Below are 27905 nucleotides of genomic sequence, written 5' to 3'. Positions count from 1 at the left end.
GCACGTTTCGTATCCATGACATGCGAAAAGATTACATGGCATGAGCCAGCTGATATACCAACATCATCAGCAACTTCTCTGACTGTGTTTCAGCGGTCGTTCATAATCATTTCTTTCACTGTTCCCATGTTTCAAAAAAATGGTTCAAATGGCTCTGAGCACTATGGGACTTAACTTCTGTGGTCATCAGTCCCCTAGAACTTAGAACTACTTAAACCTAACTAACCTAAGGACATCACACACATCCATGCCCGAATGTGCTACACCGAAGTTCTTGAGATGCAAGCGCCTATTCACCACCGCCCAAGCACATCGCATCTACGACAGAATGGAACGAGCTTTTCTTCGTGAGCGAATACATACAACACGGAGAGACTTGGCAAGAACGGATCAGGAACTTCTGGACATTTTCTATCAACTAAGTAGCAGAATGCATCGAGACGACTGGGACAAGATCGACAGCATCACTCACAGGAGCAGGCAGAACGAACTCGAGCGCTGCACCGAGCGACAGAAGAAAAAGTTTGAAAGATGCCGGAAGCAGACCGACAAGGCGACTCCCGACATGTCACACACAGTGGTCAACCTCACTGAACGACAATTGACCGAAGCGGAAGTGTCTGTTCTTCAAAAAGGAGGGAATTTCGCTATAATCCCAGGAACCATACCTATGGAGGACATCATTGCCAACACCGAAGCAGCCATTCGTGCCCTTCCTTGTGAAAGGGCAGAGGAAATACGCACGGAAACAGCCAGGATACTGCGCCGAGCAAAACCGCCAGCTTGCAACCTGAAGAAAGAAGAGGTACAAGCCATTAAGAATCTCAACGCCGACAAGAGTATATTGGTACTGCCTGCCGATAAGGGGAATGCGACCGTCGTAATGAAGACCGAAGATTATGAGCAAAAGATCCGAGACCTATTAGATCCGACGACGTACCGAAAACTAAGCGCAGATCCGACGCAACGTATCACACGGAATACGAATCGATTGATCAAGGCGTCTTCTCTGCCGGCGGACATACAGAGAAACCTGCGCAACACAGAAGCCCTACCACCTCGGCTGTATGGATTACCCAAGATCCATAAGAACAACGTTCCACTGAGACCGATCGTTAGCGCTCCTGGATCACCGACATATAAGCTGGCAAAACACTTGGCCTCTCTGCTCCAACCACACGTGGGGAAGACCGACACATACATTAAGAACTCAGGACATTTCATTGAGAAGCTGAAGAAACTGAAACTTGCACCAAACGACATCCTGGTCAGCTTTGATGTTGTTTCGTTATTTACGAAAGTGCCACTCAGTGACGCTCTGGAGCACATCGGTTCCATTTTCCCGCTAGACATCAGAAAGCTCTTCCATGCATGTCTCACCACGAGCTATTTCACGTGGAATGGCGACTTCTACGAACAGGTGGAAGGCGTCGCCATGGGTAGTCCTCTCAGTCCAGTGGTGGCCAACTTCTTCATGGAACAATTCGAAGCACAGGCACTGGACTCGGCCACTTGCAAACCTAAGGTGTGGTACAGGTACGTCGATGATACTTTCGTGGTGTGGAGCCATGGTGAAGAACAGCTCGGTGACTTCCTAAGACACTTGAACAGCCTCCATGCCAACATAACATTTACCATGGAAGTAGAAAAGGACAAGAAACTGCCATTTCTAGATGTGCTGGTCACAAGGGACGGCGAAAACCTGGGACACAGCGTGTATCGAAAACCGACTCACACGGACCGATACCTGCACAAACTGTCAAACCACCACCCGAGCCAGAAAAGGGGCATGATTAGTACGCTCGTAACGAGAGCAGGACGAATATGTGAGCCGCAACACCTCAAACGAGAAATGCAACACCTGGAAACAGTCCTGAGGAGCAATGGGTACTCCACAAATTATATTAGAAGTGTAACTGAGCCAAACACTCGGCGAAGTAAGGAACCAGAAAAAGAAATGTCGGGTACGGCCTTTCTGCCATACATTCCCAGAGTGACGGACAGAATCGGCCGTATATTGCGCAAACATGGCGTAAAGACGATCTTCAAACCGACAAGGAAGATCAAAGAGTGTCTTAGATCGGCGAAGGAGAAAAGAGACCCACTTTCAATGTCGGGAACATACCGCATACCATGCACATGCGGAAAAGTTTATGTCGGGATGACTGGACGATCCATTAACACCAGGATCAAGGAGCATAAGCGACATTGCAGGTTGGGGCAGGTGGAGAAATCGGCCGTGGCAGAACACGCACTGAATGAGACCGACCACGTAATAAAATTCGCCGACACGGAAGTTCTGGCTGTAGAGAACCACTATCACACGCGCTTGTTCAGAGAAGCTGTAGAAATACAAAAACACGCGAACAGTTTGAACAAGAAAGAGGAAAGCCTTAAGGTCAACGGATCCTGGCTTCCCGTACTGCAGCGAACGACCGTCGCAGGTAGCAAGAGGAGAACCGCACCGGAAATGACCGCGGAGAAGCCCTCGGACGTTGGCGCGCCAGGTACATATAGTCTGCGCCCGCGAGCTCGGCTCCAGTTCACCACCGGCAATGGAGGGTGAAGCTTTGACAATGCCAGCCACTCGTGCTGGCGAAACGTCAGAAAAATCATTAGATGAACGTCGGCCGAAGAACCCGAGACAGAAGCCAATAGGCAGTTTGTCAACAAGTGGCCACGAAAGCCTCAACAATTTTGTAACCTAAGGACATCACACACATCCATGCCCGAGGCAGGGTTCGAACCTGCGACCGTAGCGGTCACGCGGTTCCAGACTGAAGCGCCTTTAACCGCACGGCCACAACGGCCGGCTCCCATGTTTCCATTGGTTGTTTAACTGCTGGGGCGACCAGAACGTTCGTCATTGAGTGGTTCCCATTTCGGAACAAATGGGAGGGAATTACTAATTCCCGATATTTGCCTTAACCTTGGTCGAAACCGGGCGCTGGCACATTTTTAATTTGTTTCTGGGACAATGTGCGAACACACACACACACACACACACACACACACACACACACACACACACACACACACAGAGAGAGAGAGAGAGAGAGAGAGAGAGAGAGAGAGAGAGAGACGCATGATGGTTCAAATGGCTCTGAGCACTATGGGACTTAACTTCTGAGGTCATCAGTCCCCTAGAACTTAGAACTACTTAAACCTAACTAACCTAAGGACATCACACACATCCATGCCCGAGGCAGGATTCGAACCTGCGACCGTAGCAGTCGCGCGGTTCCGGACTGCGCGCCTAGAACCGCTAGACCACCGCGGCCGGCGACGCATGATCGTATTACGTTTTTTTGTGTGAAGTTCTCTCGCAATGGATGTAATGTACCAGCTCATGTATTATCAGTTATAGTGCCAATAAAAATTTTCGCCCCAGCTGTTTGAATAGAACTATGGCACACTGCGCGGTAAGTAATATTTATAGAGGCTAGAGTCAATTATATACCGGTCCCGCCTGACAGCGGCACAAAAACTCGGCGCAATTTATCATATTGGAGAGGCTGGTCCGTCGACAGCGCATGCGGCTTGTTGTGAAACGAGGAATACGACCTCGCCCGCTCCGGTGATCGCGCCTCGGAGTAACAGGATACCGCGGGTTTTGTTGGTGCCTACCAACTGAGGGCTTCCAATCTCGCCTTCACCTCTGTAGGTGCTACGTTTCAACCAGCCTCCTGTGTAAAGCCAACCTCGTCTCTGCAGACGCACTGTGGGCGCCAGCGTATTCGCTGGACCTGAAACCTACGAAGCGATCGTACGACATCCTCCAAGAATTCGTGCAGATAGTGCCCCAAAAATGCCGATACCTGCAATTTGTAACAACGTATGCGAGCGTATCAATAGCGCGAAACAGTGTCTCTCACACACATGAAAACAATGCTACACCAACATACTCTCACCAGACAAAATACAGGAAGGAAATCGGTAAATGTTATGTAGGTGTGCAGACGAACAAATTACCGCAATTTCCGAAAAAAATAGTTGATGTATTGAAGGGAAAGAACTTAGCAAGTTCAGCCAGTCAATAACTCGTTCGTCGACATCTGGCACTAATCAAGCAATTATTCGGCTTGGCATTAATTGACTGAGTTGTCGCATGTCGTCCTGAGGGATATCGTGCCAATTTCTGTCCAATTGGTCCATTAGATCGTCAAAATTCCTATCTGGTTAGAGGGCCTTGCTGATAATGGTCCAAACGTTGTCAGTTGAGGAGAGATCCGCGACCTCCCTGACCAAGGCAGGTTTTTGTAAGCACGAAGAGAGCTTACATTTCAGCAAACTGATGACCGCCCGCACACCGCGAGTTTCTGCTGCTTATCTTCGTCTTTGCCAAACCTGTCTTGGCCAATAAGGGTGCTGGATCTCTCCCCGATTGAGAACGTTTGGGATTCGGGATTTCGACGATCTAACGCGCCAACTAGACAGAATTTGTAACGATATCAGTCAGGGGGACACCCAACAACTCTACTGATTAATGTCAAAGCGAATAACTGCTTGCATAAAGGCCAGAGGTGGATCAACGTGATGTTAACTTGTTCAATTTGTGATGTACTTTCTCAGAACAAATCATCCATTTTTCTGCAACTGTAATAATTTGTTTTTGTGCCACACGCAGCCATGTAACGCAACGAACAGTGAAAGTAAGAAGATACTAACGGACAAGGACCGAATATGAGCCTCATGATGATCGGTTTCAGAGCCAACTGAAGTTACTGCTGTCAGTGAGTACAGATCCATCGCAACCAGTTTACGACCTACGATTGCGAAGGGAACTACAGGCGATGGATATTTGCGGTTGGTTAAGTCGCTACAGGCCACTGCTCACGGTGATACCTCTCCAACAGACAAAGAAAGAAACTGGACAGTAACTGGCTGGGGAGTGTAATGTGGTCCTACAAATCGGAACTTTGTTTCTTTCCGAGTGATGCAAGGCATCGAGTGAACCGGCGGTCACATCAGGCCTCAAGTGTTCAGTTCGGCCGGAGGTACTTTCTGTGATGTTTTCGGATCATGACTTGGGCCCAGTCATTCAGGTTACCGTGAAAATGAATCACAATCCAGAAGATTTTTAGCCTGCAGTGGAGTGCGCGCTGATATGAATCTTCCTGGCGGATTAAAATTGTTCGAGACTAACTCTGGAGGAAAGTGGGAGATCAGGTACTGGCGGAAGTAAAGCTGTGAGGACGGGTCGTCAGTCGTACTTCGGTAGCTCAGTCAAAGTGTTTGCCCGCGAAATGCAAAGGTCCCGAGTTCGAGTATCGCTCGGCACACAGTTTTACTCTGCATGGAAGTTTCATGCATGAGAACGTTTATTTCCAGTTTACTTCAAGTGTTACCTTCTTTTATACTTTTTTCATTATGAGTATGCTCTGGACAGTGCTCTATACCAAGATGATAGCAGCCACGCTAACAGTCCTCGACGCCTACAGGTAGGTGGACAAAAATAAACACTAAAAGGACAGCGCATTACCATGCCTAATACGGTACAGGAAACCCGATGGCATTCAAAATAGCTTCCAGTCGTCTCGTAATTGATAAATACATGTAAGGTTTTCACGTGTATCTTATGCCATTCCTCCTACAAATTAGTGGCAGACTGAGGTACCGATACAGAGATGAATAGTGATCACGCACCCTTCTCTCCAAGGTAGACTACTAAGGTTCAGTAATATTGGGATCTGTCGACTGTTGTGACCAGGGGAGACTTCACAGTCCATCCTTGGGCTCATAAAACCAATCCTGGACGATGCCTTGGAACACAGCATCATCATTAGGGAACAAACACTGTACCATGGCATGGTCCTGATCAGGCAAAATGGTAACAAATCCTTGGCAATACTGCGACCTTGCAAAGTAACCAGGTGACCCATCGAATCCCACAATATGACTGCCCAAATGATCACCGTACCAATGCCATGCTTCACTCTTGTGACGTAAAATCGGCTGTTAGTTGGAAACAGCGTGAATCAAGACTCATCCAACCAAATGACTCTTCCATTGCTCAGAAGTACAGATTTTATGGCTTCGGCATCTTTGTTTCCCGTTATTGGCATCTGCATCACTGATGAATGGTTGTGGAACTCCAGCTTGCCTTGCACTTTCCTGCTTCTGGAGATCCAGTTGTGTTATGGTGCTGAATGGTTTTGCGCATGCGACAATCGGGTGTGCCGTGACTTTTCCAACTGTTGCCAAGATTTTTCGTCACAATCCTCTTCAATGACCCTCTGGAACGAACACTCGCCCGTGTTGTGGATTAAAGGATAATGTTTTTCCGATGTACCTGTGAGCAGTATAAATCTTCGATACGGCGGCTCTTTAACACCAACGACTTCGGCTATCTTGATTAACGCAGCACCCTCAATGCGAGAACCAGCAATTATCGCATGTTCCAATTCACTTAGCTCCGACATAATGCGCTCAGAACCACGTAGATCACCGTTATAACTAGGACTGACACCTGCAGTGGCTAACATCTGCATTTATGATCAAAGCTTGCTTTCCTCGCGGTGTTTCCACATTACTGTGCAACGCATTTACGTACGTGTTTTGACGATCGTTGAAGCATCCAATCACACCTCGGGTGACCCACTAAATCACCCGCTCTTTATCCCACAGGAGACGGGTGGTTATTTGGAATAGCAGGTGAAATATTGCAATCAAAATCCCGCAAAATGGTAATCCTACGACATCTAATGATCAAGCCTAGAGGAGGCATCACACGGTATTAGCGTGACCTCTAATCTTTCGTTCTGTCTGCTCATGGATAAGAATGAAATTACACCACTGTTCATTAAAATTGCTACACCAAGAAGAAATGCAGTTGATAAACGGGTATTCATTGGACAAATATATTATACTACAACTGACATTTGATTACATTTTCACGCAATTTGGGTGCATAGATCCTGAGAAATCAGTACCCAGAACAACCACCTCTGGCCGTAATAACGGCCTTGATATGCCTGGGCATTGAGTCAAACAGAGCTTGGATGGCGTGTACAGGTACAGCTGCCCATGCAGCTTCAACACGATACCACAGTTCATCAAGAGTAGTGACTGCCGTATTGTGACGAGCCAGTTGCTCGGCCACCATTGAACAGGCGTTTTCAATTGGTGAGAGATCTGGAGAATGTGCTGGCCAGGGCAGCAGTTGAACATTTTCTGTATCCAGAAAGGCCCATACAGAACCTGCAACATGCGGTCGTGCATTGTCCTGCTGAAATATGGGGTTTCGCAGGGATCGAATGAAGGGTAGAGCCACGGGTGGTAACACATCTGAAATATAGCATCCACTGTTCAAAGTGCCGTCAATGCGAACAAGAGGTGACCGAAACGTGTAACCAATGGCACCTCATACCATCACGCCGGGTGATGCGCCAGTATGGCGATGACGAACACACCTTCCAATGTGCGTTCACCGCGATGTCGCCAAACACGGATGCGACCATCATGATGCAGTAAACATAACCTGGATTCATCCGAAGAAATGACGTTTTGCTATTCGTGCACCCAGGTTCGTCGTTGAGTACACCATCGCAGGCGCTCCTGTCTGTGATGCAGCGTCAACGGTAACCGCAGCCATGGTCTCCGAGGTGATAGTCCATGCTGCTGCAAACGTCGTCGAACTGTTCGTGCAGATGGTTGTTGTCTTGCAAACGTCCCCATCTGCTGACTCAGGGATCGAGACGTGGCTGCACGATCCGTTACAGCCATGCGGATAAGATGCCTGTCATCGCGACTGCTCGTGATACGAGGCCGTTGGAATCCAGCACGGCGTTCCGTATTACCCTCCTGAACCCACCGATTCCATATTCTGCTAACAGTCATTGGGTCTCGACCACGGCGAGCAGCAATGTCGCGATACGATAAACTGCAATTGCGATAGGCTACAATCTGACCTTCATCAAAATCGGAACCGTGATGGTACGCATTTCTCCTCCTTACACGAGGCATCACAGCAACGTTTCACCAGGCAACGCCGGTCGACTGCTGTTTGTGTATGAGAAATCGGTTGGAAACTTTCCTCATGTCAGCACGTTGTAGGTGTCGCCACCGGCGCCAACCTTGTGTTAATGCTCTGAAAAGCTAATGACTTGCATATCACAGCATCTTCTTCCTCCCGGTTAAATTTCGCGTCTGTAGCACGGCGTCTTCGTGGTTTAGCAATTTTAATGGCGAGTAGTGTACGTCTTCATCGGACTATTCCTTCTAGATAGACATTTTTTTTTTCACTCAGCGTATGGTCGTTCTGGAGTGTCAGTAGCGTACGGCAGAAAGACAGTGGCGTTCGAGGTGGATTTCCTGGGCAGGATTTGATGACTGAGACGGCCAGACGTCGGGGCTCCCGGAAGTGTGTTAGCGGCGGCGGCGGTGCCTGGGGTTGCGGCCGGGAGATTGCCATTACGGCCAGCACCTGCTCCCCACTGCTGCGCTCTGCCGTTCTCGCCGTTTATCGACATTCACAGCCGGCTGAGCGAGAGAACTGGTTAGTGGCGCTTGTGCGGCCAGCTGCCTGACACCACGGTCACAGTCAAGGGCCGATACCCCCTCGCCGTGGCTTTCTTCTTAGTATGTTAAAGTAATTGGTTGGCAAATAGGGTTATTAGTCACCACATGATACTATTATAGTCCATCCACCCGGGAATCGACAGACTCAACGACTTTTGCCTGTTGTTGATATCGGTACTCGAACGATGCTCCAAGACCGCGTCAAAATCTCTACAGTAGTTCCTGAAACCAGCCGCTACGGTCGCAGGTTCCAATCCTGCCTCGGACATGGATGTGTGTGATGTCCTTAGGTTAGTTAGGTTTAAGTAGTTCTAAGTTCTAGGGGACTTATGACCACAGATGTTGAGTCCCATAGTGCTCAGAGCCATTTTTTTTTTGAAGACAGCAACAACATTACAATTTAACAATTTTCATATTCTTTCCTTTATTTGTACTGCGAAACCTTGCATCTTTCCAAATTTCATGATTCTAGGTTTTGATTGGTGAGTTTGACAGTATCAAAATGTGTGACATAAATGGCCATATCTTTTGACTTCATTGAGTAAGCAGTTTAAATTTTTTACACCGCTAAGGGACCGTAGACCTCAGTGTATGGAATAAATTTCAATCTGATATGTGTACTCGTGCAAGGCAAAAATTGTTCTTAATAACCGGATACAGTGACAGACAACGAAGCGATTACAAGGGTTCCCTTTTTACCGACTATGCTACAAAACCCTACAAAAAAATTAATCTCCCTAGTCTTCCATCTACAGCTGCGTACACACTTCGTGACCCCTGTACTGTGGGTGGCGGAGAATCTCTCTTACATCTCCGCGTAGACTGGGCTTAAATGTTACGGTCGTAGCGGCGATGTCTCAAAACTCTTACATCCTAATATTGACATCTCGACCCCCTGTAAATACAGAATGAAGGCCAGAGAAAGAAGAAACGGAGAAGATGTATTTGCAGTAGTTCAGTACTCAGGTGAGTTTTCGCATCATCTTTGCCTTTACCAGTGTTTGGCCCGTCTTTGGGAGGGGGTCTGCTTTTTACATGATTTGGTAAACGTATTTCTTTGTAACTTTGCTGCTGAAAGCCTTGCCAGTCATTATGGCTGTCAATTAACCTATGGAAAGTAGCCTTCTCCACTGTCTTAACCAGGTACACGTCTTTCGGGGAGTTACCGTGTATTTAACTCCTTGTGTGTGGTATCTTCTGAAACGAAAACTGGGGACCAGCCCAGAATTTGCTTTAAGGGACGTGAAAAACCGACTACAAACCTGACGGTGTGCCAGCCCAATGGTCGTTCCTCCGCCGCGGGGTCTGTTCTCCCTGTTTCGGCACCTTATGGTACACCAGCTGGCCAAGCAGGGCCCTTCCCAATACGCAACAATTAAACAAGCTTTCGTAACTCAGCTGTGGGGAAATTTGCGATAATTAGGACACTATCAAGTTAAGTTCCAACAAAGCGTCTTTCTCGGATGGGCTTGCTTTCGGCTTATGAAGGTCGACGCGATTCCTGGTTGGCCAGCGGAGGTAGGATTCAAAGAGTCTTACAGGCACAATAGCACCGGAGCTAGCATCCGAGAACATGCTAAGCTCCCCGAACGGAAAAAACAAGTCTAATTGTCAACGGCGAAGGTCTTGTAGCCATCGCGATTCCTAATTACCCTGCGTAGGTAGCACTCAAAGACTCTTTCTAGAAAAATAGTACCGGAGCTATCACCTGTAATCAAGGTAAGCTCTCTGCAGGGAAAAAACAAGTCTGTCACCAGCGAAGGTTAGGGAGCCTTCGCACGAGACGTCAAGTAATCTAGTGGCGAATATTACCCCGCATGACACGGGTTTTCACTGCAGCTGGCACCACGCAGTGCTCACGATTGCGGTGGCAACGCTCTCCGCTACGCCGACAGGTGGCGACTTTGTGAGAGAGTAACTGGAATTACAAGAGCAGGCCGCGAATCGATCTCGTGACGCCGGAACAGAAGTGCAGCTTGTTAACTGCAGAGTGCTTTCCGGAGGTGTGGCGTTCAGCCATTCGTTTCGGCGTGTCGCAAGGCTAAGGCGGAGGCGGTGAAAGGCGGAGGCGGCCGGCAGTCAGCTGGTCACGCCCCCAGCCCCAGCCACACCCACGCAGAAGGGCGAGGGTGGGGCGAGGCAGGGGAGAAAGTGCAGCGGCGCGCTGCAGCCCCGGGATCTGGGTCAGCATTCAGCGCGCCGCCCGCTGCACCCTGCACCCGCGACAGAGCTTAGCTGTCCAACCAACTATCTGGCAGCCCTCCTAGTGCTTTCGCAGCGAGCTGTACCACCTTAAGCCGTCGGCACACGGACCGTGCTGTTAACGTTGAGCGTGCCAAGTCCAACGTGCTGCTGAACGCTCAGGAACGATGCGACTTGTGCACACGGTACGTGGGCCCCAACGTAGTGTATGCGATCGCAACGCACTCCAGCGGCAGTTGAAGGATGTTTCCAGTTCGTAAATCACACTGTTTACTCAACGGGCGCGCGTAAAATTCCCACGGTAGCTCTATTAAAACGCACGTTTCCTCCATCGTCCACGAAAAGGAAAGGACCATGTCCAATCAATAAGGACACGGACATAAAAGTTCCATTAGAAACAGTGCGGTGCAAATTTGGAAAACTTATCCGCATAAGATGAACATTATTTCATCATTCCCACATTTTAGTAAAACCCTAAGGTCAGTTTTACTTTATCACTGTTCCTGCCCAGTAGCAGAATCTTTGCAACATGCGAATTACGAAGCGTAAAAAAAAAAGGAGCGAAATATCGTTTACAAGTGGCGCAAGTTGTCCTGTAGATTAAGCCAATCGAACGAAGTCACCCCTTAAAAAAGGTGAACTTATATTTACATAACATCAAATATTATAATATATACTTATATTAAACTAATAATAAAGTATCAGAACCTAAAAAAACGCGAATGTTACGGAAAAAATTTTTGGAAGTATCAAGACGCGAACCACCGCCCCAACAAACAAATCAATTATGGTCAGGGACGCCACTTACTACGCTTTCTTCTTTATTTTTTTAGGATTTTTACTTTTTTTATTTTGGGGTGGTAGTGGACCGGTGGGGGCTTGGGGGGCAAAGTGGGCAGGGGTCGAAACCCGAGGCCTGGCCACAGTGTCCCCTTTTATTTATTTATTTGCATGTGTTTTTGTAATATTCACTATTATCATGAAATTACGTGAACACATCGGCGAAAGAGAAATGGAATATAAATTCTGGTTAAAGAAAAAGAAAAGAAAAAGGAAAAGCAAAAAGAAATAAAATCCGCGCAATCTGCGACGCGCTCTCCCATCCGCGGAGGTCAGAATTAGAATCGATCGTAGGCGGTTGAGGAGGGTGCCCTCTGAGCCAAGCACCCCCCAACTCAGTGGAGGTCTAACAAAGACAGCTCGAAGATAGTTAGCAAATAGTGTTCGGTAACGTGGCGTGTTTTCGAGAGCTGCATGGGCTGTTCGTAAACAGGTCCAGAAGTCGAGGCGGGATTTAGGTCCCTCATGAAAGAGATAAGCGACCGCCCACCCTTTGACCCACGTAATAGCGTGACATTTGGCGGCAGGAAAATGTCTGTCCTCCGGGTATAGAAACATTCGAGGTTCGATTGTGTCTGGTGGCACCCGGAGATAGCAGGCAATGGTTTGCTGCACGACGCGCCATACATCTTGCGATGAGGCGCATGTCAGACGGTGTTCATCAGTGTCCAGTTGCTGGCAAAGGAGACAAAGAGGGGATTCTGACAAGCCAATGTTGTGCAGTCGCTGCTTCGTGGCAAATTTCCTGTTGACTATGTGATACCACAGCTGGTGGACGGTAGTCCACACAATGGGCCACTGGATGGAGGGATGTTTGGTCTCCATCACATTCCGGGGAACACAGCGCAGCAACAGGCTGTAAAAATCCTTAGTCCTGGGTGGGCGTGTATCTGGGAGACTGGTATGTATGTAACTGTAGTCGACGAAAAAGGTCGAAATATGGGGCATATGAGGCACGATATGGCCGACAGACACCGGTGGTGAGGTGGAAGCAAGTAGAAGGACCTCAAGCAAGCTGCGTGTTAGAGATGTACCCTGGCCCATCCACTGTTTTCTCAATGTACAAGGCTGCAGCTCGCATACGGACATTGACCAGCCCGACTCCACCATCCCGTGAGGGCAGGGTAAGTGTCTCATAACGAACTTTAAACATGGAACCAGCCATGAGATAATAGCCAAAAGCCGCCTGAAGGTTGCGCCCAATTGCAGTTGGCAGAGGGAGAACTTGCGCGATGTGAACCAATTTTGATGCCATATAAAGATTAAGAAACTCAACCCGTTGAAGTGTGTCCTGGCGGCGCAAGAGTTTCTGGCGGACGTCGTTGCGGATGACGTGTAACAGGCGACGGAAATTCGTTACCGCTGTGTGTGTGACCGTAGGACAAAGGTAATGCCCAGGTAGCGGAAAGTCCGCACAAGCGGCAGGGGTGCTACTCCACCCTCCTGGAGGCCTCGTCCAATGTGCATTGCAGAAGATTTGGCGACATTCATGGCACTGCCAGCGGCAGCCCCATAACGGGTAATCAATTCGAGGACTTCTCGAATCTCAGAGCCGGAGCGAATGAGGAGTAGGATGTCATCAGCATATGCCCGACAGCGAAAAGTGTGTTGGCGTAGGGTGAGGCCAGAGAGCTTGGTCGTCAAGCCCCGAATAAGGGGCTCAAGGGCAATGGCATACAGGAGGGTAGAAACGGGGCACCCTTGCCGTATCGAACGGCAGATAGGTACCGGCCGTGCTAAACGTCCATTGACTTGGACACGTGAACTGGCACTGTCGTAAAGACGCCGGATGACGTCGAGAAACGGAGGGGGGATGCCCATTCGGGCTGCCACCGAAAACAGGAAACGATGACGCACTTTATCGAAGGCGCTGTCGAAGTCTATAGCGACGACCGCTGCACGGAGTCTGCAGGCCGCCGCCATCGCAATTAAGTCGCGGCATTCCCCTGTGGCAGTCTGTATGTTAACTTGTCCTCCAGGCGTCGTTTGCTCTGGCGAGAGGATATGAGGGAGTATTGTTCGGAGCCGCATTGCCAGTAAGCGCGCGAAAATCTTGTAATCGGCATTGAGTAGGGTGAGCGGTCTGTAACTCGTGACCATTGAACCACGGGCTGGTTTGTGGACTGGTATGATGATGGCCCTCAGCACAGGCGGGTGGGATTGCTTGGTCAGATGTCATCAGTTCTTGATACATAGTCGTCCACCGTGGTGCCAAGAGGTCCCGAAGGGTACGGTAAAACTCAATCGGTAAGCCGTCAATGCCGGGCGATCTGTTGACAGAAGCTAAACCAACAACACACGCCCTTTATGTAATCATATTATCTTACCACTTGCTAGAAACCTTAATCGTAGGTATGTTACTAATTGAAATTTAATTATAACAAATTGTACCAAGAACAATGCGTTTTGGGTAGGTATTCAGTGTGTCGCTGCCTTCAAATAGCCTACTCTCATAATACGGAAGTTACAAAATTCTTTTGCCACGAATATGATTTTTCTCATTATTTTATTGGAGCGAATCACACAGTTAACGAGTTTTCCAGTGATTCTCAATTTGCTGGTGCTCAGAAACAACATATATACATTATACATATAGGCTTGAAATCAATGCCAATATGGCGCTTCGCTACTGAAGGGAGACGGCGTGCGTGTGACGCAGGTGGCGTTGTGACATCTCATTGGTTAAACGCTCAGACGCACGCTCAGAATATGTAACATCCCAGATATTGCTCTTCACGTTCGGAAAGACTCCCGAACGTGCTATTCCACGCTATGGCGTCAGAAACTCGGCACACTCAACGTTCGGATGCACGGTCCGTGTGCCGACGGCTTTACGCTGTCCTCACACGAGACGAGGCAGCTAACGTTGACGTGGGGGTGGACGGGACATCCTACCTCACGAGAGACAGCACCATCGGCAAGCGGACCGAACTAGTCAACGTGATCTGCGCTCTCAGCGGCCTTTGTCAGCTTTGTTTGGTTCGCAGACCACACACTTCCTTTACGCGTAAAACAGCTGCGTTAATTCTGTTGGCGATTGTCGAAGAACAGTGGAGAAAATCGCGAAGAACATTTTTGACTCGACCATGACTTAAACAACGAATTGCTAGTAGATGAAAATAACAATGCTGTATAATGATCTGAGATATACACTAGCACAAGTTATTTATTAAATCAATTGAACAATCATCCCAATTTCGATTTTGTATTGTACGAGGGTGTTCAAAAAGTCTCTCCGCAGTGCCGTATGATTGTTAGTCGCGCGTGCCGTATGGCGCAGTGAGTATACCGAAATGAAACTCAGTGAAATACAAGTTATTAATTTATTGAATACTCAATTTTACTTACAAATTTTCACATTAAATGGTGAAAGTGTTCCCCCTGCAGTTGAATACACAATTCAATTCGTCTAATCATGTTTCCAAACACAAGCTGTAACATTTCTTCTGTAACAGAAGCAGTGAAAGTGGATATTGCTATTTTCAATTCATCGACGGAATTTGGACGATGTTTATAGACAGCTGCTTTCGCTGCACCCGAGAAGAAAAAGTCAGGTGGTGTTAGGTCAGGCGATCGTGGAGGCCGAAGTCCCAGTGAAATTATGCGATAACCAAAAACATCAGCAAGCAGTGACAATGAAACGCGAGTTGTATGCGCGGTTGCACCATCTTGCTGAAAATAACAGTTCAGTATTTCACTTACCGCAAGTTCTCCTATGAATGGGTACAGAATGTCACTGCAGTATCATTGTGCGTTTATTGTTCCGTTGAAAAACCCGGGCAGCTGCAACTTTGATAAAGCAATCATAACCTCGTATATGGTCTACAATCAGTAAAAACTGTATCCACGAATGTCATTATTTTGTGTCTGATACGCACATTGTACCAAAAAGACGTGCCGTAGCATTGAAACGGTATCCTTTACACTAGTAGCACACAAGATGAACCAGTAAGAAACCTTTACCTACCAATATGTAAAGTACCTTCTTGTCATTTTATAACAACAAATCGTGGCTAAAATGACGCGTTTTGGAGACATCCTCATTTTGCCAATGGTCTGAGACAGCTTACACTCATACCACATTCTCTAAGAGAAGGAAAACCCAATAAATACGATGTTTAACGCCATATAATATGCGGGCTCCCGTTTTCTGCTTGTGACGTAAAACGGTGCCGCATTTCATTAGCCACGTTCCTCTCCAAGAGGTAAAAATCAGACATACCAGATTCTTTATTTCGCGCTCCGCATTTCAGTGAATGTGGAATGCGACGTTGAGACGTCCAAGGACACAAAGACGAAAGGAAACTGAGGAGACTGATTCTGATTACATCTCATGGAAGAGTTGCGACAACGTGAATGATATCGATTCTTGGAGAATTCAAATTTGTGCAAATGGCTCTGAGCACTATGGGACTTAACATCTGAGGTCATCAGTCCCCTAGAACTTAGAACTACTTAAACCTAACTAACGCAAGGACATCACACACATCCATGCCCGAGGCAGGATTCGAACCTGCGACCGTAGCGGCCGCGCGGTTCCAGACTGAAGCGCCCACAACCGCTCGGCCACTCCGGCCGGCTTTGGAGAATTCACGCCAGATCCTATTCCAATAACTGATCTAGCATACGTAGGTGGAGGAGATTATATCTTGGATAATTTCGAAGAGGAAAGAGCAATTCGTGGAGCTGTAGATACAGGATATTGTAGTGCTTGTGTTCGTAAGAAGTATGATTCAATGTTCCTTCGGACAAGCGTTGAAGGAACAACCACTGGAGTGAACTGCAGGATATGTACTCGCATTTGAGAATACGGCCAACTCCAACCGTAGAAAGGAATGAAAATTTACGATGGACTGGGCCTCGAGCCCGGATTTCCAGCCTGTCACAGGCGGTCGCCTTAACGATTTCGGCTTTCCGTTCAGGCCAGACCCAAACTTCCATATGTCGTCGTCCATGTGTCATTAACCTACACTCTTACATTAACTGTGATTCCCGTACAGGGGAGACGTTTAATCCAAGGTCGCGAGCCTGATATCGGCGGATAAATACGATAGCGCAGAGTCTGTGTTGGTAAGAAGTGTGGTGCAATGCTCTTTCGGACATGCATGCATTGTCTCAAAGGACAGGCATCTGCGGCGACTACATTCTGGAACCTGGAACGTGCGTGTACAAGATGCCTTTCTTGTATTCAACTTTGCGCATGGGCATAAATTTCCAACAGCGCAATTACGCATGAGCATTTGTGCACGCGTAACTTCCTGGGTTCAAATGGTTCAAATGGCTCTGAGCACTATGGGACTCAACATCTTAGGTCATAAGTCCCCTAGAACTTAGAACTACTTAAACCTAACTAACCTAAGGACATCACACACACCCATGCCCGAGGCAGGATTCGAACCTGCGACCGTAGCAGTCCCGCGGTTCCGGACTGCAGCGCCAGAACCGCTAGACCACCGCGGCCGGCTAACTTCCTGGGAATAGAAGCCGTGCGTTAAGCGCATTGCTACGCGCCTTCGGTAGAAATCTTTGCGCTTTTTAGCAGACGACAGGCAGCTAGGGATCATGTGAGTGTGATCGTGTATTATGTTGACGTTATGGTACGTAGCGATTTACGTGCAATAATGTCCATTGACCCCATTGAGCCGGCCAGCCAGGATGTGGTTTTTAGGCGGTTTTCCATATCCCGCTAGGTGAATACACGGCTGGTCCCCATGTTCCGCCTCAGGTACACGGCTCGCAGACATCTGAACACTTTCGCACTATTCCATGGATTACACTCGACGCAGACAGTTGTGGTGCACTGATTCCGTCCTGGGGGGTACGGGGTGGCGGCAGGAAGGGCATCCGGCCACCCCTTAAAACATTAACGTGCCAACTCCGATTAACGATGGCTGACCCTGCGTAATTGCGGGACAAGGCTCAAGCGAAACATACAATGTTTATTGACCTCGAAAGAAGCACGCTTACGTTACTCTTATGGACTGCCGCTTCTGAAGCTTATTTGAATAAAAATTTGAGATGTGCTACCATGAGCGACAAATATTAGATAAAAAGCCTTCGATCATATTTCTGTGAAGAATAAGATACCGTAGGTTTCGAAATAGAGAAAAATTAAGAAGAAATTCATGAAAAGTGTATACTCATGCTATGGCGATTTAAAATCACAACAACTGAGAAGCCTGACATCTGAAGAGAAGAAATGACTAGAAATAGAAATGAATTAGTCTTATGATGCAAAACTACAAAATTAAAAAATGAGCGTCCTGTCTAGTGGATTCTGGAGTCTATGAAATTCCAAAGTTTGTCGAGCCCGAGGATGTTAATCTACATAATCTTTCATGATTTGGATTGAGTAAGAAAATAAAATACAAATGAAGCACCGAAATTTTATTAACCTTCACATAATTATTGAGAAACTTCCTTATGCATTCTCAATTTCAGAAATAACCACGGAAACGCTTTGTGCTAAAATGTGGAATAAATAGCTCAAAACTGGTAAGCCCCCCGTAAGTAGTGACTGAAATTTTGAATGCCAGCCTTATCGCCTAGTTTCCTGAGCAGAAAATTTAAAATCTCGTTATGACCTCATTCTGAAATTTGCAGGCAAAAGGTTATCACTTTGTATCTCTCTTACGTCTGTTATTTACATCTTTCTTTAACTACAGTCGCTTTTGCGTTTCCTTTGCCGGGCGGTGTGGCCGTGCGGTTCTAGGCGCTTCAGTCTGGAACCGCATGACCGCTACGGTCGCAGGTTCGAATCCTGCCTCGGGCATGGATGTGTGTGATGTCCTTAGGTTAGTTAGGTTTAAGTAGTTCTAAGTTCTAGGGGACTGATGACTACAGATGTTAAGTCCCATAGTGCTCAGAGCCATTTTTTGCGTTTTCTTTTTCTGTCGCCTTTTCATTACAACAAACGCAAGACAAGCCTCCAAGCCAAGAAGGGGATATACAGCAGACTACAATGAGGCAACGTGTGGACTCGAGAACGCCCATGCTACATGCATTCTCTCCATAAATTTTTGTGCATGGCCGTTTTACTCTCGTGCGTGTGCGATTGCGCTCGAAGAAGGATGCATCGTGTGGACAAACATTTAGATATGCTGATCAGTCGGTCGTGTTTTTTTTTTTTTTTTTTTTTTTTTTTTAAAAATCACGTCGCCATTTGGCAAAGCATTATCGGGATACTTCTACTGCGCACTGTAATTTGTGAAAACAAGTTGCGTAATCCCCTGCACGGTTGTCCTCACCGGCAACCCGAGAAGTTCTGGCAGGAATAAAATGACAAACCCTGCAGGAGCGCAGAGTTGCCAGAGAGGCGCGCTCGGGTTGAGGCTAAAGCGAGGGTAAACCGCGCAGTGTCGTGGCTCTCCGTGCGGAGACGGGTACGCGAGCGGCCGGAATAATACATAATTTCTGGCTGCGAGCTTTACGGCGTCCTGGGAGGCGCATTTAAAATGGAAGCGGGAGGCGCTTTAAGGAGCATTAGCGTCCGTCTTTGTGACGGGCGGCCATCTGCCTAATCCCGCGGCGGCGTTTAGTCCTCCTCCTGCTGCTCGCCCAACCAACTGCTGCGCTAGCGGCCGGATTTTCGGCACGAGAGATGCAGCAGCCCGAGAAGCAAGTTGAGAACAACATTGTTCGCAACTCTGACATTGAATTATGTCGTATTTACCACGTGATTTAACTACAGCAGTCGCCAACCATAAAGCTCGTCCGCCCACCACAGTAATGCACTGAGGACTGAGAAGTATAGAACAGGTGCAAATCCACGGGGGAAGATCTGTGACTCTTCCCCTCCCTATCTACATTTTACTAAAAAGCTTTCATATTTTTACAGACACCTGTTTCCAAACTGAGGTTAACGTCGATATGCAGTACGATTTTGGAACATATATTGTGTTCCAACATTATGAATTACCTCGAAGGTAGTTGACACACAGTCAACATGGGTTTACAAAACATCGTTCCTGTGAAATACAACTAGCTCTTTATTCGCATGAAGTGTTCAGTGCTATTGACAAGGGATTTCAGATCGATTCCGTTTTTCTAGATTTCCGGAAGGCTTTTGACACTGTACCACACAAGCGGCTCGTAGTGAAATTGCGTGCTTATGGAATATCGTCTCAGTTATGTGACTGGATTTGTGATTTCCTGTCAGAGAGGTCACAGTTCGTAGTAATTGACGGGAAGTCATCGAGTAAAACAAAAGTGATTTCTGGCGTTCCCCAAAAAAATGGTTCAAATGGCTCTGAGCACTATGGGACTCAACTGCTGTGGTCATTAGTCCCCTAGAACTTAGAACTACTTAAACCTAACTAACCTAAGGACATCACACACATCCATGCCCGAGGCAGGATTCGAACCTGCGACCGTAGCAGTCGCACGGTTCCGGACTGCGCGCCTAGAACCGCGAGACCACCGCGGCCGGCGGCGTTCCCCAAGGTAGTGTTATAGGCCCTTAGCTGTTCCTTATCTATATAAACGATTTGGCAGACAATCTGAGGAGCCGTCTTCGCTAGTTTGCAGATGACGCTGTCGTTTATCGACTAATAAAGTCATCAGAAGATCAAAACAAACTGCAAAACGATTTAGAAGAAATATCGGAATTGTCCGAAAAGTGACAGTTGACCCTAAATAACGAAAAGTGTGAAGTCATCCACATGAGTCCTAAAAGGAACTCATTAAACTTTGTTTACACGATATATCAGTCTAATCTAAAAGCCATAAATTCAACTAAATACCTAGGTATTACAATTACGAACAACTTAAATTGGAAGGAACACACAGAAAATGTTGTGGGGAAGGCTTATCAAAGACTGCGTTTTATTGGCAGGACACTTAGAAAACGTAACAGACCTACTAAGGAGACTGCCTACACTACAGTTGTCCGTTCTCTTTTGGAATACTGCTGCGCGGTGTGGGATCCTTACCAGATAGGACTGACGGAGTACATCGAAGAAGTTCAAAGAAAGGCGGCACGTTTTGTATTATCGCGAAATATGGGAGAGAGTGTCACAGAAATGATACAGAATTTGGGCTGGACATCGTTAAAAGAAAGGCGTTTTTCGTTGCGGCGGAATCTTTTTACAACCACCAACTTTCTCCTCCGAATGTGAAAATATTTTGTTGACACCGACCTACATAGGGAGGAAAGATCACCACGATAAAATAGGGGAAATTAGAGCTCATACGGAAAGATATAGGAGTTTATTCTTTCCGCACGCTATACGAGATTGGAATAATTGTGTATTGTGAAGTTGGTTCGAAAAACCCTCTGCCAGGCACTTAAATACGATTTGCAGAGTATCGATGTAGATGTAGATGAAAACAAGTAAGTTTCATAAACGACAACGAATTCTACAAGAAGTAAAAGCTATGTTTAACACAGGGTAGTTTTCGGTTGCTTATTTGAGGGCTAGTCTCTGCAAATAGACTTGCGTACTGACAGACTACTGAAAAATTTCGTCGAACGAGGTAGCGCAGGGATTGGCACATTAGACTCGCATTCGAGTGGTGGTGGTGGTGGTGGTGGTGGTGGTGGTGGAAAAGGAGCGTTTAACGTCCAGTCGAAAACGAGGTAATTAGCAACGGAGTATAAGCTCGGATTTAAAATGGTTCAAATGGCTCTGAGCACTATGGGACTTAACATCTGAGGTCATCAGTCCCCTAGAACTTAGAACTACTTAAACCTAACTAACCTAAGGACATCACACAACACCCAGTCATCACGAGGCAGAGAAAATCCCTGACCCCGCCGGAAATCGAACCCGGGCGTAGGAAGCGAGATCGCTACCGCACGACCACGAGCTGCGGACTAGTTGGGATTAGGGAAGGATGGAAGGAAATCGGCCATGCCCTATCAAAGGAACCATCCCAGCATTTGCCTAAAGCGATTTAGGGAAAATATCACGTCTGGATGGCCAGACGCGGTTTTGAACCGTCGTCCTCCCGAATGCGAGTCCATTGTGCCAACTACTGCTTCACCGCCCTCGACGATTCGGGAGGACGACGTTTCAAATCCACGTCCGGCCATCCAATTTAGTTTCTTTGTCATTCCCCAACATCGCTTTAGGTAAATGGCGAGATGGTTCTTTTGAAACGGAATGGCAGATTACCTTCCCCCATTACTGAAGCAATGTTCCCGATCCGTCTCTAATGACCTCGATCTGAACGGTACATTAAAACTTAATAATCTTTCTTTTTTCTCCTGGAAAATTTTCAGCCACGGAAAGGCGCTCATTCAAAAGCCTACTGTATTTACTGGAAACAATAAATCTGAGCACAGGCACATCGGTCAAGCAAAAAATGTCGAGTGCGCCTGGGCAGAAGGGAAAAAAAAAAAAAACAACAGAAAGACTGCTTAGCGTTCTGGCCCTGACAGGACCAATCAGTGCTGACCGGCCACCATCTCATTCTCGTCCATGCGGCGTCATTCAGAGTGGAATGGCACGGGGTTAGCACACCACTCTCCGGGGCACTGTGAGCTTCCAGACCTTCAAGTCGCTGCTTCTCATTCAAGTAGCCCATCAAAAATCACACTACGAGACTGCGTGGATTCCATTCTAGTCCTCCCGCGAAGGAAAAATCGCTAGCAGTAACGTAAATTGAATCCGAGTCCTTCGCAAGGCATTCTCTTAGGCTAACAAGTCAACTGCGGAGCAGACAAGTAACTGTTTATATCCTCCAAATAAACATGGTGTACAGACCTTGGTGTTACACTGACAGTGGCGAGAGTCCACTTTGATTTTCTATCGTGTAAATCAATGGCGACTCGCGCAAGATTTTACCAATGCGCTACAATATTACAGAAATAAATGGGCTGTGTTTCAGTATGTCGTCATGATGGACGTGTCTTACTACTGTTGCGATATTAGCTTTACCCAACGCACTAAGATAACTATGCTCTTTACATGTTGTTCATTTCCACTTTAATTAATGCATTAATACGTCTTCTACTTTTCAATCCTCCTGTACCCCACGCAATGCTGTTCCTGAATAGCAAACATACAAAGAAAATGTGCACTGCTAAAAATCACACCTACAGATCCAACACCTTTCACACACTTCCACACTAATTTTCTTGTATACTCGCTTTTTTACTACCACCTATAGCCTTTTGACTTACAAGGGTAGTAATCGTAACTAAATATATTTAATTTTATGGTTATAAATTAAACTGTTTAAATATATTTAAATTTACAATTAATCGTCCAATATTGTCAGGAATCACAAAAAAAAGTTAAGGTAGCAGTGGGAATCACACACGAGCCAACACACTGCCAGCTGGTGCTCTTGGCCACTTCCTATTTTCCTATGGCACAAATACGTGAAATACTGCTCAGAATCACTCATACTCTATGCTTGCACAATAATTTACATGCACTTTCAAAAAATAAATATTCAACTCGTGCTATGAGCAATACAGCACTCACAGTAGCGAGAGGGATGACGTCACCCGACAGCATCCGCAGTCAAAAGCAGGTGCTTCCCTTCCCTGAGGTAATTGTAGCGCGGCTGACCGTCATTCCAGCACTTTAAGTTAGTTTCTAGTTACCGCGGAAAGAGCGCAACAAAACACGTTTCCGTCCATCTGCATACGAGCAGCCGTTCGAAGACAAATGGCGTACTTTTGATGCGAATTTCGGTTTGCATTCAGAGAGAAATGGCATAATTTAAGTGCGATATTTACAGTCCGCTGTAGCACATTAGCACTTATCACTGGGTTAAATTATGATGTTGCGGAAGTTGTCAAAAAATGGTTCAAATGGCTCTGAGCACTATGGGACTAAACATCTGAGGTCATAAGTCCCCTAGAACTTACAACTACTTGAACCTAACTAACCTAAGGACATCACACACATCCATGCCCGAGGCAGGATTCGAACCTGCGACCGTAGCAGCCGCGTGGTTCCGGACTGCAGCGCCTAGAACCACTCGACCACCACGGCTGGCTCCGGAAGTTGTCAGGATGATATATTATCTGCAATTCATGCAATTCAATGTACTCAGCACTGATGTGAATAATTTCTTATTACTACATTAAAGCATTTTCTTCATTTCACATTGTTATTTTGGTCAAATTTCTACGGTATCTTTGTCACGTGAAAAGTGGTGATGACGACAGTGTTCTTCTTTTACAGATGGGGGTGGAGGACAGGGGCAGGCGGAAGAGCAGCAGCAGCAGCAGCAGCAGAGATGGAAGCGAACTGTGACACCTGCCTGCACAAAATCGGGGTGAAAACGATCCAGAGCCAGGCTGATACGGGCGCTTATCTTTTAAAAAAACATTGAAAAGACCATCGTAAACAGATGTACAGGGAAAAAACTACTGATCTTCAATGAAGTCTGGAATGTATCTAGGCAAAGTTAACGTACTGGCGTTGTGCTACTATCATCTGTTTCGTTCTTATGAAGCAAGTAACAAGCTCACTACGTCTAAATACTAGGTCTACAACTTTGCTTCTGCCGGTTTTTCTCGAAGTTCGAGACTTCATTGTGAAAAACTTAGAAAAAAATTTACGATTCAAAGTACTGGCCGTCGCTGACCACTGCTTTCTCCAAGCTTTAGGGCAGCATACGAATCCCACAGTGTATAAACTGGGCATCGTTTGAGAGGATCCATGAATCGATCCAGTTTTGCACTTGTTCATATGACCACAGGTGCTAGTCAGCTAAAGTGTGTGCCATAGATCGAGAAAGGTGGCAGTCAGAGGGAGGCAGATCCAGGGAATACAGCAGTTGGGTTGAACTTCCAATTTCAACATTTCCAAGTATGGTTCAAATGGATCTGAGCACTATGGGACTTAACAGCTGAGGTCATCAGTCCCCCAGAACTTAGAACTACTTAAACCTAACTAACCTAAGAACATCACACACATCCAAGACCGAGGCAGGATTCGAACCTGCGACCGTAGCCGTCGCGCGGATCCAGACTGTAGCGCCTAGAACCGCTCGGCCACTCCGGCCGGCTTCCAAGTATGTTTTGACAGGATTTTCGGCTTGGGGTCGTGCACTGTCTTGCTGCAAAATCATCTTTTCATGCCTATCGCTGTATTGTGGCCGTTTGTCTTTGAGTGATTGGCTCAAACACATCAATTGCTTTCGATAACAATCTCCTGTGATTGTTCCCGTCGGTTGCAGTAGCATCGAAAGCTCTCTCTCTTTCACAATCAAACCGGTCTTCAACGTCAAAATCACCGTTCTTGAAGCATGGAAATCATTTTCTGCAAAGTTCTGTCACAAACAGGCGTCTCGTCGTAGGTCTTAGGCAGCTTTCTATGAACCTCAGCCGCAGGTTTCTTCATATCAGAGCAGAAAATTAAAACCTCCCGCAGATGACGAGAACTGGGTCGTACGTTGACATATTCAGCCGAGAATAAGATGCAATCAAAAATCGACTAGTATTTTGATGGTGTTATGTTCTCAAATGCATAAGCTTACTGTATGACACGAATTACGACTTGCGCCATTACTTTCCACAAATGCCGTCTACTGCTAAACGACGGAAGCAAAGTTGTAGACCTAATAGCTTTCGTCTCTCGAAGCTGTAAGCGTAAGTTAAGATGAAAACCTCTCAGGCTTACCACAGCATGGATGTCTTGAACATCTGTGCAGGTAAGCCCGTACAGATAGACATGTACAGGTATACGTGACAGAGCAACAGGAACGTGTGCGAGGTCCTTAAATTATTAAGTGTCTGCTTCGATGAAGTGTGCTCGAGGGCACTAACCTATTCAGAGTAACCCCCCCCCCCTTAAACACACACACACACACACACACACACACACACACACACACACACACACACAATATTCGACAACGACGAAACGGCCAAACTCGTTCCTTCCTTACGACAGCAGTCTCTCTTTTCCTTAATGAAATTCCAGTTCCGTTCCGTCAGGGGATCCGCACTAGGCACACTACGGAAGAACGCCTCGGCGTGGCGCCTCGCAGACGCAGACGCGCCCTGCGATTACCTCGGCGCACCCATCCTAAAGGTCACCGAGCGATGCGCCTTGCCCGAGTCTCAATGGGGGTGGAATCTCAGACGAGGAACAGCTGAATCGTGAAAGGAAACCTACACTTTGCACCAATTTTGTTCTGCTACAGCGAAAGAAACTAATGGTCCTTTAGAAAGTCTCGGAAATCTGTGTCCACTCAGGCGAGCAGTTTTCCTCGTGATACTCTTTCTATTTTTAAAATCCTTCTCGTTAACGCTGCACTGCGCCTCGTTTTCTGCAGCTTTCTTCTATAGGTCAGGATGTCTTCCCCGTCAGATTTTTGCTGAATGTCAGTACAGGACCTTAACTTCAAACCCTGGTGCCGAAATCTACAACAATAGTGATGCACTGCTACACTCTCGTGATATCGAAAACAGAAATCAACGAATTATGACGGCCAATATACAAGTACGACGCACTACTTTACACAGAGTACAGAAAACGCACCGTAACTAGAATCATGGGTGAAAGTATATGAGCGTCAAAGCACACACTACCTACTGTATCAACAGTCACCACACATGCAGTTATTTCTAAATGCGAAAAAAGGTAGCACATTCAAAAAATAACATTTGGCTCACTTTAAAACTGTAGAAATAAAATGCCAGACAGTCTACAAAATGGTTCAAATGGCTCTAAGCACTATGGGACGTAACATCTGAGGTCATCAGTCCCTGGGCCGGCCGGTGTGGCCGAGCGGTTCTAGGCGCTTCAGTCTGGAACCGCACGACCGCTACGGTCGCAGTTCGATTCCTGCCTCGGGCATGGATGTGTGTGCTGTCCTTAGGTTAGTTAGGTTTAAGTAGTTCTAAGTTCTAGGGGACTGATGACCTCAGCTGTTAAGTCCCATAGTGCTCACAGCCATTTGAACCATTTTCATCAGTCCCCTAGACTTAGAACTACTTAAAACTAACCAACCTAAGAATATCACACACATCCACGCCCGAGGCAGGATTCGAAACTGCGACCGTTGCAGTCGCGAGTTTCCAGACTGAAGCACCTAAAACCGCTCGGCCACAATGGCCGGCTGCACACTGTTTGCTTGTTGGATAACACCCCTATAAAATTTACTGTGGCCATAACATCTGTGGTAGAAATAACTCGTTACCAATATTAGTGAAGGTGAAACTTCTAGCTACTAAATGAAACACGTTGATCTGGTAAGAGTTTGATTCATTAACGTTAATCCAAAAGAAATGGTAACTGTAAACACAACTGACATTGAGTTGATTTTAAAATGAAAAGGTTGATGTATGGACCGCCCCAGCGAGATATCGTTCGAAAATTAAAAGTGAACAATTAAAATTGTATAAAAATTGAAAAACAGAGTAAAAGCGAAAGTAAAACATTGAGAAAAATCAGAGACAAAACGAAAGGAGTCAGGTTAGACAGACCGAAAGGTTGTCACGAAACCTGAATCAAAGATGGCAAGTTGCATTCAGATCCGAGCTATAGTTTTACCAAACACTCACGTAACGTTCGTGGCAGCAGGGTCAATGTACACGATGCCACCACGACTCATCAGCGAAATTTTGCCAAGTCGCAGAACTGTGAACCCAGCCCAATTGCGGCGCCGGCTCCAGACGAAGCGTAGAATAACAGTGTGTCCCCTGAATGAATTCCGAACAAATAGTGTGATTTTCAATTTCCTCCAACGTCTCTCCTGAACACTGTTGAGGCGCTCTCTTCTCGCCGCTATTGCCAATAGTAGAGCATAGCGTGAACGTCCCTCCAATTAAGGAAAATTGGGCCGGCCAGTCCACAGGCTAGTGCAAAAGCAAAGAGCTCTGAAACTTTGTTATCACGCACTACAGAATGTCCTGAGCACGAGAAAACAACTGAGTTGTTTACTTTGAAGTCAGAGCCGCCATTAGACTGTTGTTTATTTGCATTGTTACATTTACACTTACACAATCATGATTTCGGCTTCAAAGTGCCATTATCAAGTGCAAATAAACAACAGTCTAATGGCGGTACTGACTTTAAAGAAATATATTATGACCGTAGCCCCGCATTATGAAAAAAATATTGAGTATTTTTTTTTAATTTAATGTATGGCTAGGGCCCCCGTCGGGCAGGCCGTTCGCTGGGTGCCGGTCTTCCAATTTGACGCCACTTCGGCGACTTGCGGGTCGATGAGGATGAAAGAATGGTGATGAGGACAGCACAACACCCAGTCCCTGGGCGGAGAAAATTCCCCGACCCAACCGGGAATCGAACCCGGGCCAAGAGCATTGACAATCCGTCACGCTGACTTTTTTTTATTCAATTTGTTCGGTATTGCTCGTAGCGTTTGGTCTGGGCGGACGTCACATGACATCCGTTCAAGTGGATCGTTGATTC

The 27905-nt window shown here is 46.7% G+C and overlaps 1 protein-coding gene across 3 annotated transcripts in view; it reads right to left on the bottom strand.

Moving 5' to 3' along the window:
- Nucleotides 1-27905, bottom strand: part of LOC126199359 (protein yippee-like 2) — a 671041-nt gene that overhangs the window by 272147 nt on the left and 370989 nt on the right. The window lies entirely within an intron of this gene.

This window comes from Schistocerca nitens, chromosome 1, assembly GCF_023898315.1.
Source record: "Schistocerca nitens isolate TAMUIC-IGC-003100 chromosome 1, iqSchNite1.1, whole genome shotgun sequence".
NCBI classification, from domain to species: domain Eukaryota; kingdom Metazoa; phylum Arthropoda; class Insecta; order Orthoptera; family Acrididae; genus Schistocerca; species Schistocerca nitens.
This window is presented reverse-complemented; position numbering and strand designations above follow the sequence as displayed.